Consider the following 17,814-nt stretch of genomic DNA (forward strand, 5'->3'; position numbering starts at 1 on the left):
ATCACCGTCTGCTTTGCCGCCGCCTCCCGCCGGAGCCCGAGCCCAGAGACTGACAAGACCTGGACCTCCAGACCTCTCACCGCCCGATCCACAGTCCCTGCAAAGAGGAGACCCGTGGAGGCACCGAGACACGTGGAGCCAGCCATCTTGGAACGACTACGACAAGCTGACCAGTGCAACAACCGAGGCTCCCTCCAAGTTGTGCTTTGGGTCCTGAGAAGCCCAACCCTCGAGCAGCATCTGCACCAAAGGTGAGCCCTCCAGCATCTCCACGATCTGCGTGGGGCCCTTCTGCATTTTGCCACTCGACGCGCCTAACCGGTTGCTGGCCCGCTGGCTAGTGGCCATCTTGGCGACGAAATCTACGACAAACACCGCTGGTCTGGTTGCTCCAGACTGGCCCTTGCTCCCCTCCAAAGGAGCAATCCATCTGACCTTGCTGGTCAGAACCAACAGCTGATTTCCGAATCCTCCTGCAATTGCTTTTGCCAAGGCTTGTTTGCTTCGATCAAGTCGCCGACACCGCCGACAGCGAGAGCCTGCGTGGGACAGCTCGTGAGCCGACTCCTGGACGTCGTCGACCTTCAGGGACCACGTGGCTGCGGAGACAAGCTACCCCTCATCACCTGTTTGCACCCGACATCGCCTGGTACCCACCTGGTGCCACGCTGGTCACTGGCTAGTGACTGTGAACACTGTCCCCTCTGCTTACAGGTCTTCAACATCTCCGATCCACTCTTGGATCCACTGCATCTCTTCCCGACCGACCGCCTGCAGCACTTTTGTCTACAGGCCCCACGGAACAGATAGAAGAAACCCGACGCACTTCGAGGCCTATGCACCCGCTTCCTGTGGGTGAGGTAAAGCTGGCACACCTGTGCCCAAGTGTAGTATTACATCTCTAGTGCCTGTGTTCCAAATCTTAAGTTCCTAGGTCATCCGGAAGATTCCTTTTGCAGTAACTTTGTACTTTTTACGCACCCATTGAAACCTATGGGAGCACGCGTGTGACTATTTGCTCTGCACACGCCACCCGTGGACCTCCTGGTCACTAACTGACGTTAGCTCCTTGTAGGCCCAGCGATTCTAGAGGCCTTAGGCCTTTTCCCTTTTCTGTTCGTGGTACTTATACCACTATTTTAGTATATGGTTTGAGTGGCCACCAGGGCCTATCCATATAAAGTGCAACTTCTGTGTATTCTGTGATAATCTTGTTTGACGATTTGTGCTCCTGTGCTCATAAAGAGACTAGGGGTTACTTTGAGAAATAAATACATATATATTTTGAATATATATCTGTGTGGTGTCCTTTCATTGGTATAAAAGGGGGTTGCATTTGGTAAAACAGCTGGCTTAACACGCTTCACGAGTTTAGCCTCAAAGACTGCTTAGCCTACGCTACCACTAGGGCAGCTAGTCCAAAAAGGTTGACTTACAACCACACCATAAGGGTTGCTTGGCATGGTACAAGGTGGTCACTAGAACTAGTGAACAGCATATACCAGGCCAACTTCTCACATTGGTGAGCAGCGGTTGGATTTGAGCTTGCTGTGTTTTACCATTGTAATCTCTTGGTTACCAATTGAAAGATCACATAGGTACCTGTAGGTACATATAAAACAAGATTAGATATACTTAAGTTCTACTGAACTTAGTTGTTGTAGAGCAAAGGGAGTAGCACACCCTGACTACAACTACTAGATAGGTTTAGTAGGTAAACCCAAGTGTAGGTAGATTGCAACACATCCACCCACACTTAAGAGCAATGGCTGGGGCAGAGGGGTCCACTGTACCCATCTCTGTTGAGAGTGACCCCCCGAGGGCACCATCCATCTATGCTACCCTTAATCAGAATGAGCTCAGGCATTTGGCAACTCTTAGAGGCCTTAAACAGCCCAAGAACCCAAACTCTGCTGAGCTCAGAGAGCTCTTACAGAATGATGAGAATCAGAGAGCACTCAAGAAAGCTTCCCAGTTAGCCCCCTTAGGGACAGGAACAGGAGGCCCCCCTTCTGAAGATACTACAGAGGTACCCAGTTCCAATAGTCACCCCTTAGATGGGATGCCTACCACAGAGGATGAGAGTGAAAAGGATACTGACAGTAGTGAGGATGAAGGGAGAACTAGCCCAGTGCCAAGTATTATACTTGGCCCAGCTAAACCAAGGCTATTGGGGACTGACAGTGGGTTCAACCCACTGGATCTCCCCAGTGGACTTAACACAGGGCTTGGAAGGCAAAGGAATCGCTCAGGTGACTCCAATGCTTCCCATGGCTCTAGAGGCTCTCAAGGTCACTCCAGGAAAAGGATGACCACCCCTCAGAGGAGGGAACATGAGGCCAGAATGCAGGAAGCCCAGCTGAGGATCAGGAAGCAGGAGCTAGAAGTAGCCCTGATGGAAGAAAAACTGAACAAGGCTAGGCAACCTAGAGAGAGTGGGTCTATACCCACTGGTGGCAGCATTGTCCCTAAGGACAAAGATAGGGTTTTCGATAATAGAAACCTGTCTAAGGTTGTGCCCCCCTACAAAAGTGGGGATGACATCCACAAGTGGATAACTGCTCTTGAGAGAGCCTGCAAAGTACAGCAGGTTCCCGAAGATCAGTGGGCAGCAATCCTCTGGCTCTCCTTTGAAGGAAGAGGCAGAGACAGACTCCTCACTGTTAGAGAAGAGGATGTCAGAAACTACAGAGTCCTGAAGAGTGTTCTAGTTGATGGGTTAGGCTTAACCACTGAGCAGTACAGGTTAATGTTCAGAGACACCCAAAAGACACAGACTCAGGACTGGTCTGAATACATTGAATGTGCCACTAAGGCTTTGGAGGGTTGGTTGCTGGGAAGTAAGGTATCTGATTTTACAGGATTGTATAATTTGATGATGAGAGAACAGATTTTAAATAACTGTCAAAACCAGCAACTGCATCAACACTTGGTTGACTCTGATCTGACCTCTCCCCAAGAATTGGGAAAGAAGGCAGACAAATGGGTCAGAACCAGGGTTAAGCAAAAGAACCAGAACCAGGGCCAAGGGGGTGATCAGAAGAAAACAGACCAAAAGGGTGGAGATCAGAAACCTAAAGACCAGAAGTCTTCAACAGGGCCCCAAACTACTGCTAAGGAGGGTGGGTCCCAACAGTCCAAGAAGAAGAAAGAAGGTCAGAAGAAACCCTGGTGCAATCATTGTAAAAATACAACTCACTGGACTAGTGATTGCAAAAAGGGTGGAGCCCCCAACACTGTTGCCCCTAAGGCACCTGCTCCCAGTACTACTGTTAGCAGTGTTGGTCCCCAGACAAAGGGTGTAGTGGGAATCACTATGGGAACTGAAGGAGATTCTGACTTAGACAGAACCCTTACACAGGCAGTCTTGATCTGTGATGGGGACATTGATTTGTCCCTGACTGTGAGCCCCAGTAACCTGGGCAAGTACAGACAGACTCCTTTAATTAATGACAAAGTGGCTCAAGCCTACAGGGACACATGTGCCAGTGTCACTATGGTGACACCAGGCTTTGTGGATCCTGGACAGTACATACCAGGTGAGAACTACCTGGTGACCAATGCCAGCAATGCCACTACTTCACATAGTGTGGCAGTTGTTAACTTCTCATGGGGAGGGGTAACTGGCCTCAAAAGGGTTGTGGTTAGTGCAGACCTCCCAGTAGAATGTTTGTTGGGCAATGACCTAGAGAGTTCTCTATGGTCAGAAGTGGAGTACAGGACTCATGCAGAGATGTTAGGTATATCATCACATGTCCTTGCTGTGACCAGGTCACAGGCCAAAAAGTGCCTCACTGAACCACAGGTCTTGGATCCTGGAACAATGGACCAAGCACCTACCAAGAAGAAGAACAGGAGGGTCAAGGCTGTGCCTTCCCCCCTGCCTCAGAGTGATGATCAGCCTTCCCAGGAAGCTGATCTAGAGGACCCTGAAGGAACTGTCCCTGAAGAGCTTGAACCTGATCAGGTTGAGTTTCTGGGGACAGGGGGACCTTCAAGGGCTGACTTGAGGCAGGCTCAGTTATCCTGTCCCTCTCTTGAACCCCTCAGACAGCTGGCTGCTGCTGAGGCTGCTGGGAATGCTCAAGGTACCCATAAAGTGTATTGGGATGAAGGGCTCCTTTATTCAGAGGCTAGAGACCCCAAGCCTGGTGCAACCAGGAGGTTGGTCATACCTCTGCAATTTAGGGGCTTCCTTCTTACCTTGGCCCATGATATTCCTTTAGCAGGACACCTAGGCCAGAACAAGACCTGGGACAGACTTGTCCCTCACTTTCACTGGCCTCATATGAATGAAGATACAAAGGAGTTTTGTCGCTCCTGTGTTACCTGCCAAGCCAGTGGCAAATCAGGTGGCACAACAAAGGCCCCCCTGATACCACTACCTGTGGTGGGGGTTCCCTTTGAAAGAGTGGGAATAGACATAGTGGGTCCCATGGATCCTCCCACTGCATCTGGGCACAGATTTATACTGGTGGTAGTGGATCATGCCACCAGGTATCCAGAGGCAATTCCCCTTAGGACCACTACAGCTCCTGTTGTGGCCAGGGCCCTGCTGGGAGTATTCTCCAGAGTGGGGTTTCCTAAGGAGGTAGTATCTGACAGAGGTACCAACTTTATGTCAGGATACTTGACAGCTATGTGGAAGGAATGTGGTGTCAACTACAAGTTCACCACCCCTTATCACCCACAATGCAATGGGCTTGTTGAGAGATTCCACAAGACCCTAAAGGGTATGATCAAAGGATTACCTGAAAAGCTCAGGCGAAGATGGGATATCCTTCTACCCTGCCTTCTGTTTGCTTACAGAGAGGTCCCACAAAAAGGAGTTGGCTACAGCCCCTTTGAATTGTTGTTTGGGCACCCTGTGAGAGGCCCACTGTGTTTGGTGAAGGAAGGATGGGAGTTACCTCTCAAAAAGCCTAAGCTAGACATAGTGGACTATGTACTTGGTCTCCGCTCCAGGATGGCTGAGTATATGGAGAAGGCATCTAAAAACCTTGAGGCAAGCCAGGCCTTACAGAAAGCTTGGCATGACCAAAAGGCTGTCTTGGTTGAGTATCAGCCAGGACAGAAGGTATGGGTGTTGGAGCCAGTGGCCCCAGCAGCACTCCAAGACAAATGGTCTGGACCCCATACAATCCTGGAAAAGAAGGGAGAGGTCACCTACTTGGTCGACCTAGGAACTCCCAGGAGTCCCCACAGGGTACTCCATGTTAACAGGCTTAAAGCATATGTTGACAGGGCAGACATGGGCTTGCTCATGGCTACAGATGAGGGACAGGAGGAAGAGAGTGACCCTCTCCCAGACCTGTTGTCTCAGAACCCTGAAGATGGCTCAGTTGAAGGAGTGACCCTTGGAGGCAACCTCACTGCCCATCAGCAGACTGAATGTAGACAGGTTCTACAATCATTTTCACATATGTTTTCCTTGATACCTAGTCAAACTGACTGGTGTACCCATGTTGTGGACACTGGTGACAGTCTGCCTGTAAAGAACAAACTTTACAGACAACCTGACCACGTCAGGGACTGTATAAAGGCTGAGGTACATAAAATGCTGGAATTAGGTGTTATTGAACCCTCAGAGAGCCCCTGGGCTAGCCCAGTGGTTCTGGTCCCCAAACCTCACACCAAAGATGGCAAGAGAGAGATGAGGTTCTGTGTGGACTACAGAGGACTCAATGCTGTCACCAGGACAGATGCACACCCTATTCCAAGGGCAGATGAGCTCATAGACAAACTAGCTTCTGCAAAGTTTTTGAGCACATTTGACTTGACAGCTGGCTATTGGCAAATCAGGTTAGCTGAGGAGTCTAAGGCCAAAACAGCATTCTCAACCCCAGGTGGGCATTATCAGTTTGTGGTGATGCCCTTTGGTCTGAAGAATGCACCTGCCACCTTCCAAAGGCTGGTGAACCAAGTCCTTACTGGGTTGGATGACTTTTGCGCAGCATATCTTGATGACATTGCTGTCTTTAGTTCCACCTGGGAGGATCACCTGATCCACCTGAAGAAGGCTCTTGAGGCTCTGCAAAGGGCAGGCCTCACTATCAAGGCTACTAAGTGCCAGATAGGGCAGAGTAAGGTTGTATATTTGGGCCACCTTGTAGGTGGAGGCCAAGTTCAACCACTGGAGAGTAAGATACAATCCATCAAGGACTGGTCCCCTCCAACCACCCAGACTCAAGTTCGAGCTTTCTTGGGCTTGACTGGGTATTACAGGAAGTTTGTTAAGAACTATGGGTCCATTGTGACTCCTCTTAATGATCTGACATCCAAGAAGATGCCCAAAAAGGTTCAGTGGACAGTAAGCTGTCAAAAGGCATTTGATGACCTGAAGGAGGCCATGTGCTCTGCACCTATCCTGAAAAGTCCTGACTACTCCAAAGAGTTTATTGTCCAAACAGATGCTTCTGAGTTGGGTGTGGGAGCTGTGCTGTCACAACTTAATGTAGATGGTCAAGACCAACCCATTGCTTTTATTAGCAGAAGGTTGACCCCCAGAGAGAAGAATTGGTCAGCTATTGAGAGGGAGGCCTTTGCTGTGGTGTGGGCCCTGAAGAAGCTGAGGCCATACTTGTTTGGCACTCACTTCAAGATTCAGACCGACCATAAGCCCCTCTTGTGGCTAAATCAGATGAAGGGTGAAAACCCCAAACTGCTTAGGTGGTCCATTTCCCTACAGGGGATGGACTTTACAGTGGAGCACCGGCCAGGTACTGACCATGGGAATGCAGATGGTCTCTCCAGGTACTTCCACTTAGGACATGAAGACGAGACTGGTCAAGGCTAGTTTAATGTCCCAGCGTTTGGGGGGGGGTTGTGTAGGAGAGTAGGGTCTGCTATCCTATGGTCACCCCAAATTTTTGCTTTTTGCTTCACTGGTTTTTGACATATTGAGGCTGTGGGCCTGCCAATCAGACCCCCAGCCTGCTGTTCTCTCTACTAAATTAAAACTATGCACCCTAGGTGCATAACCAATTGGAAGTGGATCACCCTGTCAGCCCCTGTACCAGTGTACACTAGGTACCCAGGGCATTGGTGTACCCAAGGCCTGCCAGGGGCTGCAGCATGTATTATGCCACCCCAGGCTTGGCCTAACAATCTGACACAACTGGCTGATCACTCAGCTGGGGTAAGTTGGTGTAATCACCTCTTACTTAGGTGTAGTATACCTATACCTAACCTTAAATGGGACACCTGGTAACCTATAAGTCACTCCTATGGCAGGCCTTAACAATCCTGAAGGCAGAGTGCTTGGTTCCATGTGAGATGGTGCTCTGGCATGAGCTGAGCCTGTCTGCAGTGGTCGGAACAACTTCCTTCTACTGTTTCCAGATATCGTCATACCATATACTCTTAAGTGCATTATGAACCTCGCGGTTAAATGCTATCTTTGGTTTGGCTTTATCAAAACATGTCGAGTAAGGTGTCATACGAATTGGAATACTAACCCCTCGCCAATTCTGGCGACGGGGTTAGCATTCCACCCTTCTAGAGGGACACGACATGTACAGTACCTGAAACCCGGGTAAAATCAGACATAGCCTCAGCTCCACAAAATGGATGCTGCCACCACAGACACAAGTCTGCCCTCCTGCTGCTGGGAGTCCTTCCAGCTTGGGAGGTGTGGACAAAGGGTTTCCTGCCAGGGGAGGTGCATGCACCACCCCAGACAGGATTTTGTGTATTGGTCAGGTAGGGCTTGAAAGAAACCAGACATGCCTGTGGCTCACAAGGAGCCTCGGTGCATATGCCAGTTCAAACCGGTCCTGGGGCACACCAGTCCCGGGCCTGGGGCGAGCTGGACAAAGGATTGGGGGTGTAACCACCCCCCTTCCTGGTCCCACCCTTAGGGAGGGACCTAGCAGGTAGTCCGGCCCCTAGAATCCGCTTAAAGGTAGGAGCTGTGTCCTAAGACTTCAGACATCCTGGAATCAACTTGAAACTAAGAAGAAGACGGGAACTTCGACATTCTGCTGCACAGAAGACTGAAGAAAATCTCCCCTGTGGTCAGGGAGTGACCACCTTGCTAACGCAAGCACCATCCAGCGAATCACCGTCTGCTTTGCCGCCGCCTCCCGCCGGAGCCCGAGCCCAGAGACTGACAAGACCTGGACCTCCAGACCTCTCACCGCCCGATCCACAGTCCCTGCAAAGAGGAGACCCGTGGAGGCACCGAGACACGTGGAGCCAGCCATCTTGGAACGACTACGACAAGCTGACCAGTGCAACAACCGAGGCTCCCTCCAAGTTGTGCTTTGGGTCCTGAGAAGCCCAACCCTCGAGCAGCATCTGCACCAAAGGTGAGCCCTCCAGCATCTCCACGATCTGCGTGGGGCCCTTCTGCATTTTGCCACTCGACGCGCCTAACCGGTTGCTGGCCCGCTGGCTAGTGGCCATCTTGGCGACGAAATCTACGACAAACACCGCTGGTCTGGTTGCTCCAGACTGGCCCTTGCTCCCCTCCAAAGGAGCAATCCATCTGACCTTGCTGGTCAGAACCAACAGCTGATTTCCGAATCCTCCTGCAATTGCTTTTGCCAAGGCTTGTTTGCTTCGATCAAGTCGCCGACACCGCCGACAGCGAGAGCCTGCGTGGGACAGCTCGTGAGCCGACTCCTGGACGTCGTCGACCTTCAGGGACCACGTGGCTGCGGAGACAAGCTACCCCTCATCACCTGTTTGCACCCGACATCGCCTGGTACCCACCTGGTGCCACGCTGGTCACTGGCTAGTGACTGTGAACACTGTCCCCTCTGCTTACAGGTCTTCAACATCTCCGATCCACTCTTGGATCCACTGCATCTCTTCCCGACCGACCGCCTGCAGCACTTTTGTCTACAGGCCCCACGGAACAGATAGAAGAAACCCGACGCACTTCGAGGCCTATGCACCCGCTTCCTGTGGGTGAGGTAAAGCTGGCACACCTGTGCCCAAGTGTAGTATTACATCTCTAGTGCCTGTGTTCCAAATCTTAAGTTCCTAGGTCATCCGGAAGATTCCTTTTGCAGTAACTTTGTACTTTTTACGCACCCATTGAAACCTATGGGAGCACGCGTGTGACTATTTGCTCTGCACACGCCACCCGTGGACCTCCTGGTCACTAACTGACGTTAGCTCCTTGTAGGCCCAGCGATTCTAGAGGCCTTAGGCCTTTTCCCTTTTCTGTTCGTGGTACTTATACCACTATTTTAGTATATGGTTTGAGTGGCCACCAGGGCCTATCCATATAAAGTGCAACTTCTGTGTATTCTGTGATAATCTTGTTTGACGATTTGTGCTCCTGTGCTCATAAAGAGACTAGGGGTTACTTTGAGAAATAAATACATATATATTTTGAATATATATCTGTGTGGTGTCCTTTCATTGGTATAAAAGGGGGTTGCATTTGGTAAAACAGCTGGCTTAACACGCTTCACGAGTTTAGCCTCAAAGACTGCTTAGCCTACGCTACCACTAGGGCAGCTAGTCCAAAAAGGTTGACTTACAACCACACCATAAGGGTTGCTTGGCATGGTACAAGGTGGTCACTAGAACTAGTGAACAGCATATACCAGGCCAACTTCTCACAACGCCTTTTATAACCTGGTCTTAGAGGACATTGACAAACACGACAGAAAACTTGACAAACACAAACACAGAAACAGGGACAATCTCACAAGAAACGAACGTGTGGCCCTTAAAACCCTTTCCTCTGATCATGACTTGATCATAAGAGAGGCCGACAAGGGTGGCAACGTTGTTATTATGGACAGAACAGACTATCACCATGAAATTCTTGAACAACTTCAAGATTCCGCTTGCTATGAACCTCTGGTTAATAACCCTACAAGCGCCCTGGTCATCCTCCTTAACAGACACTTGAATGACTGGCACTCTGCTGGTCTATTAGATGAAGATGAGGTCCTCTACATGAGAGTGGACAGACCTGTATCACCATGGCTATACACCCTCCTGAAAATTCATAAACAATCCACCTTCCCACCTGGGAGACCCATTGTATCGGGTATAGGGGGACCGACAGAAAGACTGGCAGAATACGTGGACCTTTTTCTCAACCCCATAGTCAAAAACCTCCCGTCATTCATCCAAGACACGAAGCACATCTTAGGTATCCTCAGTGACGTACAATGGCAACCAGGTATGATTATGGCTACACTTGATGTGGTGTCTCTGTACACCTCAATCAAACCTGATATAGGCCTCGAGGCCGTGACCAAATATCTTGACACGAGACCGGCCACCCTGTGGCAACACACGAACATGCTTATTACCATGATGAACATCATACTCAAGAACAACTGCTTTATGTACGACAAGAAATGGTACAACCAAACCAAAGGTGTAGCCATGGGCTCTAGGTTCTCACCTTCTTTTGCCAACCTCTATATGGGCTCATTAGAGGCAATCTGCATCTGGGGTATGAAAGGTGCCCACTGGACCAATTCTATCGTTTGCTGGGGTCGATACATCGACGATTGTCTTCTCCTATGGTCTGGTACACAAGGAGAGCTTGATGACTTTTGTAACCACCTTAACACCAATGACATGGATATGAAATTTACATGTAGTCAGAGTACATCCCTCATTACATTTCTTGACTTGGAGCTCTATGTTAAAGAAAATTCTTTACATAGCAGATTATTCCGTAAAGAGACCTCCTGCAATGCTATTCTTCATGCGGACAGTTCCCACCCCACACATCAGATTGAGACCATCCCCTACGGGGAACTAGTCAGGGCACGTAGGAACTGTAGCGAGGAAACTGAATTCATCAACTGCATGACAGACATGGAGGACAGATTCCTCAAATGAGGCTATAAACCAAGAACGATCAACAAGGCCACAACCAGAATAAAGAAATTGAACAGAGACAGCACACTCCGACCCAATACACGCAAGGCACCACAAATCATGCAAACCAGACTTATAATAGACTATAATGATCTTAGCACAGTGATCAGAAAGAGCTTCATGATACATTGGAACATCCTACTAGCTGACAAAGCATTGAGTGAAAAAATCACCACCAAGCCCCTCATTACGTACAGGCGCGGCAGGACTCTGAGAAACAGACTGAGCCCCACTGTTCCACACTTTACGAATACCACTACCTGGCTTACACCACACTCCAAAGGTTTTCACAAATGTGGTTGTTGTGGAGTGTGCAAATGGGCACAGAATGGAATTAAGGAATTCAAGAGTTACCACAAACATCGCTATGAAATCAAGAAAAACATAAACTGCAACACCAAATTCGTAGTGTACGTACTTGAGTGCACCTGCCAGAGTCAGTATGTGGGCAGCACCATAGGAGCACTCAAGGACCGCATTGGTGAACATGCCAGAGCAAAACACCAACAAGACACTAGCTACCCCATGGCACTACACATGGTATCGTGCCCATCCCAGGGCACGCACAAAGATTCTCCTTTTTTGGAATCGACGTGGCCCAACCCCACATAAGGGGGGGTAACCGTGAACTTAGACTAAGACGATTCGAAGCGACTTGGATTATGCGCCTACACACCGTGAGACATGGCCAGAACACCGACCATGAATTACAATACTTTTTGGGCTCTTAGGATTTTTCATTCGGCCCCTTGCAGCACACTCCTTTTTTGCACACTAGGACTAATGATAATTACAAATGGGGTTCCTTTAGAGTCATCTCCTTCTCCCATTCTAGTCATCTAGGTGCAGCCTACTCTCTCTTTTTTGTAGTTTTGTGTTCTTTATCGTTCCATTAGCCCGCTTGTTGATCACAGATCTTGACAGGACAGAGTATTTGTTTTGTTTATGAATATGTCAACTATCTTCCTGTTCTCCCTTAGATCCTATTCTAACATCTCTATTTTGTTACTCGTGATTCGTGTTATTACTATTTAACTGCCCGCTATTCTTGATCCATGTTTATTCACATAATATTGCCCTCAATGAATGAGTACTTCTGGCATTGTTTGTTTGTAACCTGCTAATTGTGGTGACACATGTCACAACCTCATTTGTAGTCTTTCTAATTATGTACAGGTTAATGTTTTCAATTTCTAAATTTACGTTTTTTCCATACACGATAATTTCTATGTCCAGTATTTTTCCTTTTCATACCGACTACTAGACTGTAAAGTCGGATTCTAGCCATGTTTTATTACCATTGTGTATTATTATGTTTTTAGTATCTTAGATTGGATTCTTTTAGTTGCCTCCTCCACCCTACTTCCTACAAGTCATCGTCACTTTTCATAATTTTCGCATCACTTCCTGTTCACATTAACTGGCAGCACGGTCAGCATTCTAGTCGCTTCACAATAAAACAGGATTTTAACCACTTCCTGTTTTCACTCGGCCTCCCATTCGCTAGGACGAGCCGAGGACAGGCTGGTTCATGCACTTTCAGGTATGGCACACACGCGACCCACGCTTTCTTTTAGTTTTAATTTCCCTTTCGATATACCAGTATACTTACCTGGTTACTCGTGCTTCCTTACAGGCCCCGCCACTGCACGGACGCACCCGCCTGTGCATGCCAAGTTTCTTCTTTTACTTACCTCCGGCTCATTTGCATACCCGTTAACCGGGTCGGAATTATCACCGGTTCACCGGTGAGTTGATATTTACCTTGCTCACGTTACTTTTTCCCTTGACTTATTTTGTCCTTGTTCTCTGCCCATTATTTTGCCGGCTCCGATAATTTTATTGAGTATGTTTTTCATTTCTCTTCTCCCATTTAGATATACGCATAACGCTTTCCTCAGGTACCTTTTACCCGCGTTTTCTCTCTACACGTCCGTCACTATCATGCATGCTTTCTCCACCTTGTTTTTAGTCCAGCCCCCTGCCTTGCTAGCCCTCCGCGCACACCTCTTTTCTTGCTATCGCTTTTTTGTAGCATTTTACTACACCAGGTTTAACCTTTATTAATATCGCTCGCCATTGTAACTGCACGCAGCTTACTTGTGTATGATGTAATACATGGGATTCATTGTATTCCTTTTTATTCCTTTTCATTTTGATCGCTATTTATGTCGTGCTATTTGTGGAGGCCATTTTCATCAACGGCATAGCTTCTATGACATTTGTGATGGTTGTAACTTCCTTTATGCTGAATACTATAATTGGTTTTGTCATCTTTCAATACTCATTTGCTCTGCATTCGTAGCTTTAAACGCCACTTCACTCTATTGTGCGTGCACTATTGTTTGTTTGTCTTTTCATTCTTCCACACTCGCTTCTTGCTCTCTGTTATTGGTACATATTGTTGTATGTGCAACATGTGTAATCTACCCATTGGTGACCTTCTCTCCTCTAGATGAATCTTCTTTTAGATCTCCACCGGTGTTTTGTATGTACGCTTTACTGTAATTTACTAAGCAACTCTTCCCCCCCCCTTTTTTGTTCTCTCGTAGAATAGGTCTATCAAGGGCTTTCACTGTCAGTTGGGTTTTGTGTGATGCCACTACACTATTTCAAGATGTTTATATTTATTTTCTCACATCATGATTGTGTTGCATTATATTATTTCCAGCCCTGAAGAGTCACAGGCATTGACCTGTTGACGAAACACGTGTCGGCTGGCGTTGTTGTTCTTCTCACGAATATCCGTTACCTAAACTGCTTTAATGGAACCACCGGTGTCGACTCCCAGATAATTTCTCATTATTGTATCAACTGTTTATCTATTACGTGTGCCCAGTATTTGTTTTATACTTTCACAACACTATCTCTCTCTTACACAGACCACACACACAACACCTGAACTCTGACGCACAACTTTTCTTGGGAGGAAAGAACTTGTATCTCCCAATGCTGACAAAGTCCATCTGCAGATAGAAACAATGAAATTACTAGTTCTATGGTGCACTGTGGTTCTTAGGGAGAGAGAAGCAGCAGGGGGCCGCTGTGGTTCTTATGGAGAGAGAAGCAGCAGGGGCAGCTGTGGTTCTTATGGAGAGAAGCAGCAGGGGGCGGCTGTGGTTCTTATGGAGAGAGAAGCAGCAGGGGGCGCTGTGGTTCTTAGGGAGAGCAAGGAGGAGGGGCGGCTGTGGTTGTTATAGAGAGACAAGCAGCAGGGGGCGCTGTGGTTCTTATGGAGAGAGACGGCCAACAATCAGTACAGCTGCAAGGCAGCTATGGGCCCGGGGCAATTTCTCCTTACCACAAACCTCAGCGTAAAATTTGCTAATAATGAGGTTCAGTGCCCTCGACCCACAATCGCTGGGCCCAGGTGCCACTGCACATGCTGCACTATTGTTAGGCGCCCGCTGTTAGGAATGTGTTAAAAGCATCGCTCCTTCGGGTACTGCTGTTGCTGTGAGAAATAAGATAAGTTGGAAAGGGAACCGTGAATACTCGTTTAGTTCGCCCAGGAGAGGGTTACCCCAAAAGCTAATTTATTTTCCACTAAAAAAAGTGAAGTGTGAATGGGTCTTGTCTGCTACCCTAATGAGCTACAAAGTGTGTCTACTGTTGGTTTAACGTGGGCGGGGGGGGGCTTCCTTCTGTAATCTAGTGCAGGTGTAAAGTGATCACATTGGTTGCACTTCGCGCTATATTAAAAGTGCAAACAGAAGAAATGAAAAGAAAGTTCTGGCTCCGTCGACAGAGACTGGACGAAGGCAGAAATTCATTTTATTTCTCAATTTTGGTGCAAACTGAACTGGTGTTTCTCAGGGTCGTTCAGAGGTTTTGTGTTTTTTATTCCACTCCACCACTAAGGATTCTCTCGTGGAGAGATGGCGTCGACTGTAAAGCCACGCCACAAAATGAATATAACGTTCATTTAATAATTATAGATTTATTTAGGAGGGGGGGGAGCAGCGCTGGTACAGTCTAGCCATAGCTATAGCCCAAAAGTAGAAAACTTCTCGGGTGTCTAAATGCAGACCTCATACTCGGGCATTTACCGCATAATTGTGAATGTAACACTTTTTACACTTATTTTGCCTCATAACTTAAATGATAGGTTTACCTAAAAATGTGTCTGGTTGAAATAAACAAATTAATTTGTGTTTTTTGCCATGATTTAGATAACCTTCTTGTATAATGTATTCCTCCATGCCGTATATTGTTCGGAGCCTCGACATTGACATAGCTTCGCGGAATGATTTGAGGGCTCTCATTATGAGTAAATTCATATTACAAAGAGAATCATAAGATATTTCTCAGTCCCCTTTAAAATGTGGGTGTTTTTATCTCCGGATTGGGTGCAAAAAAAAAAACCTAAACCGACAAAATGTATACATGTTTGAATACACACGTTTAGACATACAATGTAATAAATAGGCTGATCGTACGTGATTTGTGCTTTTAACACAGAAACACGGCCATGGTTTTCGTTTTAAAAAGGAATAAGAAAGGCATATATGTTAGTGCCTAAATCGTACGCTGGTCTCGAATCCCAGCGTTTGAGGTTGATTAAACTGCGTGACCCTCTACATGCCGCTTCTAGATTGCGCCTTTTTTTCCTTGTCCGACTGATGCGAGCGACGCTTGGAGAACTGGGTTTCGTGCGGGTAAGTGCACAAAACCCCACTTGTTCGTGGTACTTCACATCTAAAATAATATCGACGTATGTACAGTGCACTGGTCAAACCGACAATTATTGCCTCACTCGAGGCCACAGTTTTTTCCTATTTCAATATGTTGAAAAGTTTTTTTTTTTAGATAATGTTTTGCATGATTTGGATGTGAAATGTATGTACAGATCTGGTAGCGATTTGGCCCACAACGAATGCATTTAAATGTACATAAAATGTTTCGAAGTAGAACAAGCGGAGACCTGGGTAGGGTGGTGGTGGCAGTAAGCGGCAATCTGGGAGGGATGGTGGAGGTGGAGAAGAGGTTTTGTGGGAGGGGATGCCGAGACCTGAGAAACCTTCAGGAAACAAGCCCGCGAATGGTGCGAGCGACCTGTTTTCAATTATCGCGCCCGTGTCTGGGCATGATAATTGAAAACAGATGTGGCCTGTGCGGGTAACCGACACCAATAGGCCGTGGGCGGAGCACAGGCGGGACATGCACCCGCCTTTGCCCAATTGCATGCTGTCTTTATTTGAAAGACGCACGCAAAGCCCATTAGTCTGGTGAGCTTGGGGCGATTTCTGAAGCCCCTTACTAAATGTCGAGCAAGCAGCGCATGCACGCTGCTATAGGCTCGACCTAAAAAGTACTGGCTTCTGATATACATTAGGACTAGAACAGTGCTTGATGAAACTGGAGTAGCAAATGTAGAGAAAGAAATGAAAGCACCAGTCATAGAGAGGCAAGAAAGACTGGGGGCACCAAGACAGTAGCCCCTCTCATAGATACCTGAAGTTATCTGACTGCGCATGATGAAGATGGACTCCACAGCAGCAGAACAAGAGCAGGGGAACAGGAAACAGGGGGGCGATGACCAAAACTGTCCCCTGCACAGTGCAATCATGGCTAGTGATGGAATAAAGAATTATTAGCATTGAATGTTAAAAGGTTTTATTCACAGATCATCATCAAATGCCTCAACAAGAGAATCCTGCCTCTCTCACTTCAGAGACGAACTGTCAATCTGAACATTCCAACGAACATACCTTAAGGTAAGTGCATCAAAGAGGGGCGGGGCAAGTAAAGGTTTAACACTGAGGAGGAAGATAATAACTTGTAACATATTTAGCCGGATTGCCGATTGACGAGCGAGGAGGAAGATGCCGACACCGGCTCCCGGCCTGAGCCCCAAACCAGACACCCTGCCTGATCTCCACACAGTGGGGGTCCCTGTACAGCACCCACACAGGCAGCAGCAGGCAGCATGCTCAGAGCTAGAGCGCGGTTCATTCTCCACAGCGCCTGGGGGGAGTGGGAGAGCATTACGGAGCACAAGTAGCACAGGCGAACGGCAAGCGCGGCCGCCATTATTTGGCGGCCGCAGCGAGTGTGTGCCCTTGGCAGTAACACGGATGGCGGTCCGATCAGATCGGATGCAGCCTGTGTCCCGCCCTGAGAGCCCCGCTTGCCTCCCTCCACCTGTTCCTGCTCCTTTGCCATCCAGCTGGGGACAACCCCACACCATGGGAGTAGCGAATAGCACATAACTACGTCCACCCCAAAGGCCACATCCTGCAACATCCCAGCATCCAGCACCAACAAAGAGAAGCAACTCCATCAGCAGAAGCATACAAAACGTAAAAGAGAGCGATATGGAGTAGTTGGGCAGTCCCCAGGCCCCAGTCCCGACCCAGTCCCGATCCAGCCGTATTGACAGGCGTAAGGCAGGGCAGGGATCAGCAGGGATGAACAACAGGAGAACAGCAACAGCAGACCCGATTCGGGGGGTGCGACGATTCTCACCATCACCCGGCAACAACTCTCTCAAAATCCTGGCAAACCCTGGCAAGCCCAGCAAACAAACAAATCCACTGTGACCAATTACCTCACAGTGCGTCTGGCCGGCCAGCCCCTTAGCCAAACAGCCAAGCCTCATTAGCGTCTTCACAGTGCACAATGGGTCCCAAAAGAAAGGGCCGACTGCATCCGACCCATGAGGAACTTGCCAATAGCCATTCCTCTTCCAAAAGGATTACCAGGAGCAAATCACTGACAAAGTCTAAATGTAATGCCAATGCCTCAAGACGCAGAACAAAGGGGGTCGATCAGGTATTTCTTCAAGAAAAATGGCACCCCCAGCACCGACCAGGGCACCACCAAGGGCTGGCAAGAGCACGCAGTCCAGAACCTACCATCACATGGCCGCGACCTGTGCATCGCCCAAGAGATGAGCTCCAAAAGGCCAATTGAACGTGTAGGAGAGTAGGGTCTGCTTTCTATGTTCACCCC

Source organism: Triturus cristatus, chromosome 1_1 (assembly GCF_964204655.1).
Source record: "Triturus cristatus chromosome 1_1, aTriCri1.1, whole genome shotgun sequence".
NCBI classification, from domain to species: domain Eukaryota; kingdom Metazoa; phylum Chordata; class Amphibia; order Caudata; family Salamandridae; genus Triturus; species Triturus cristatus.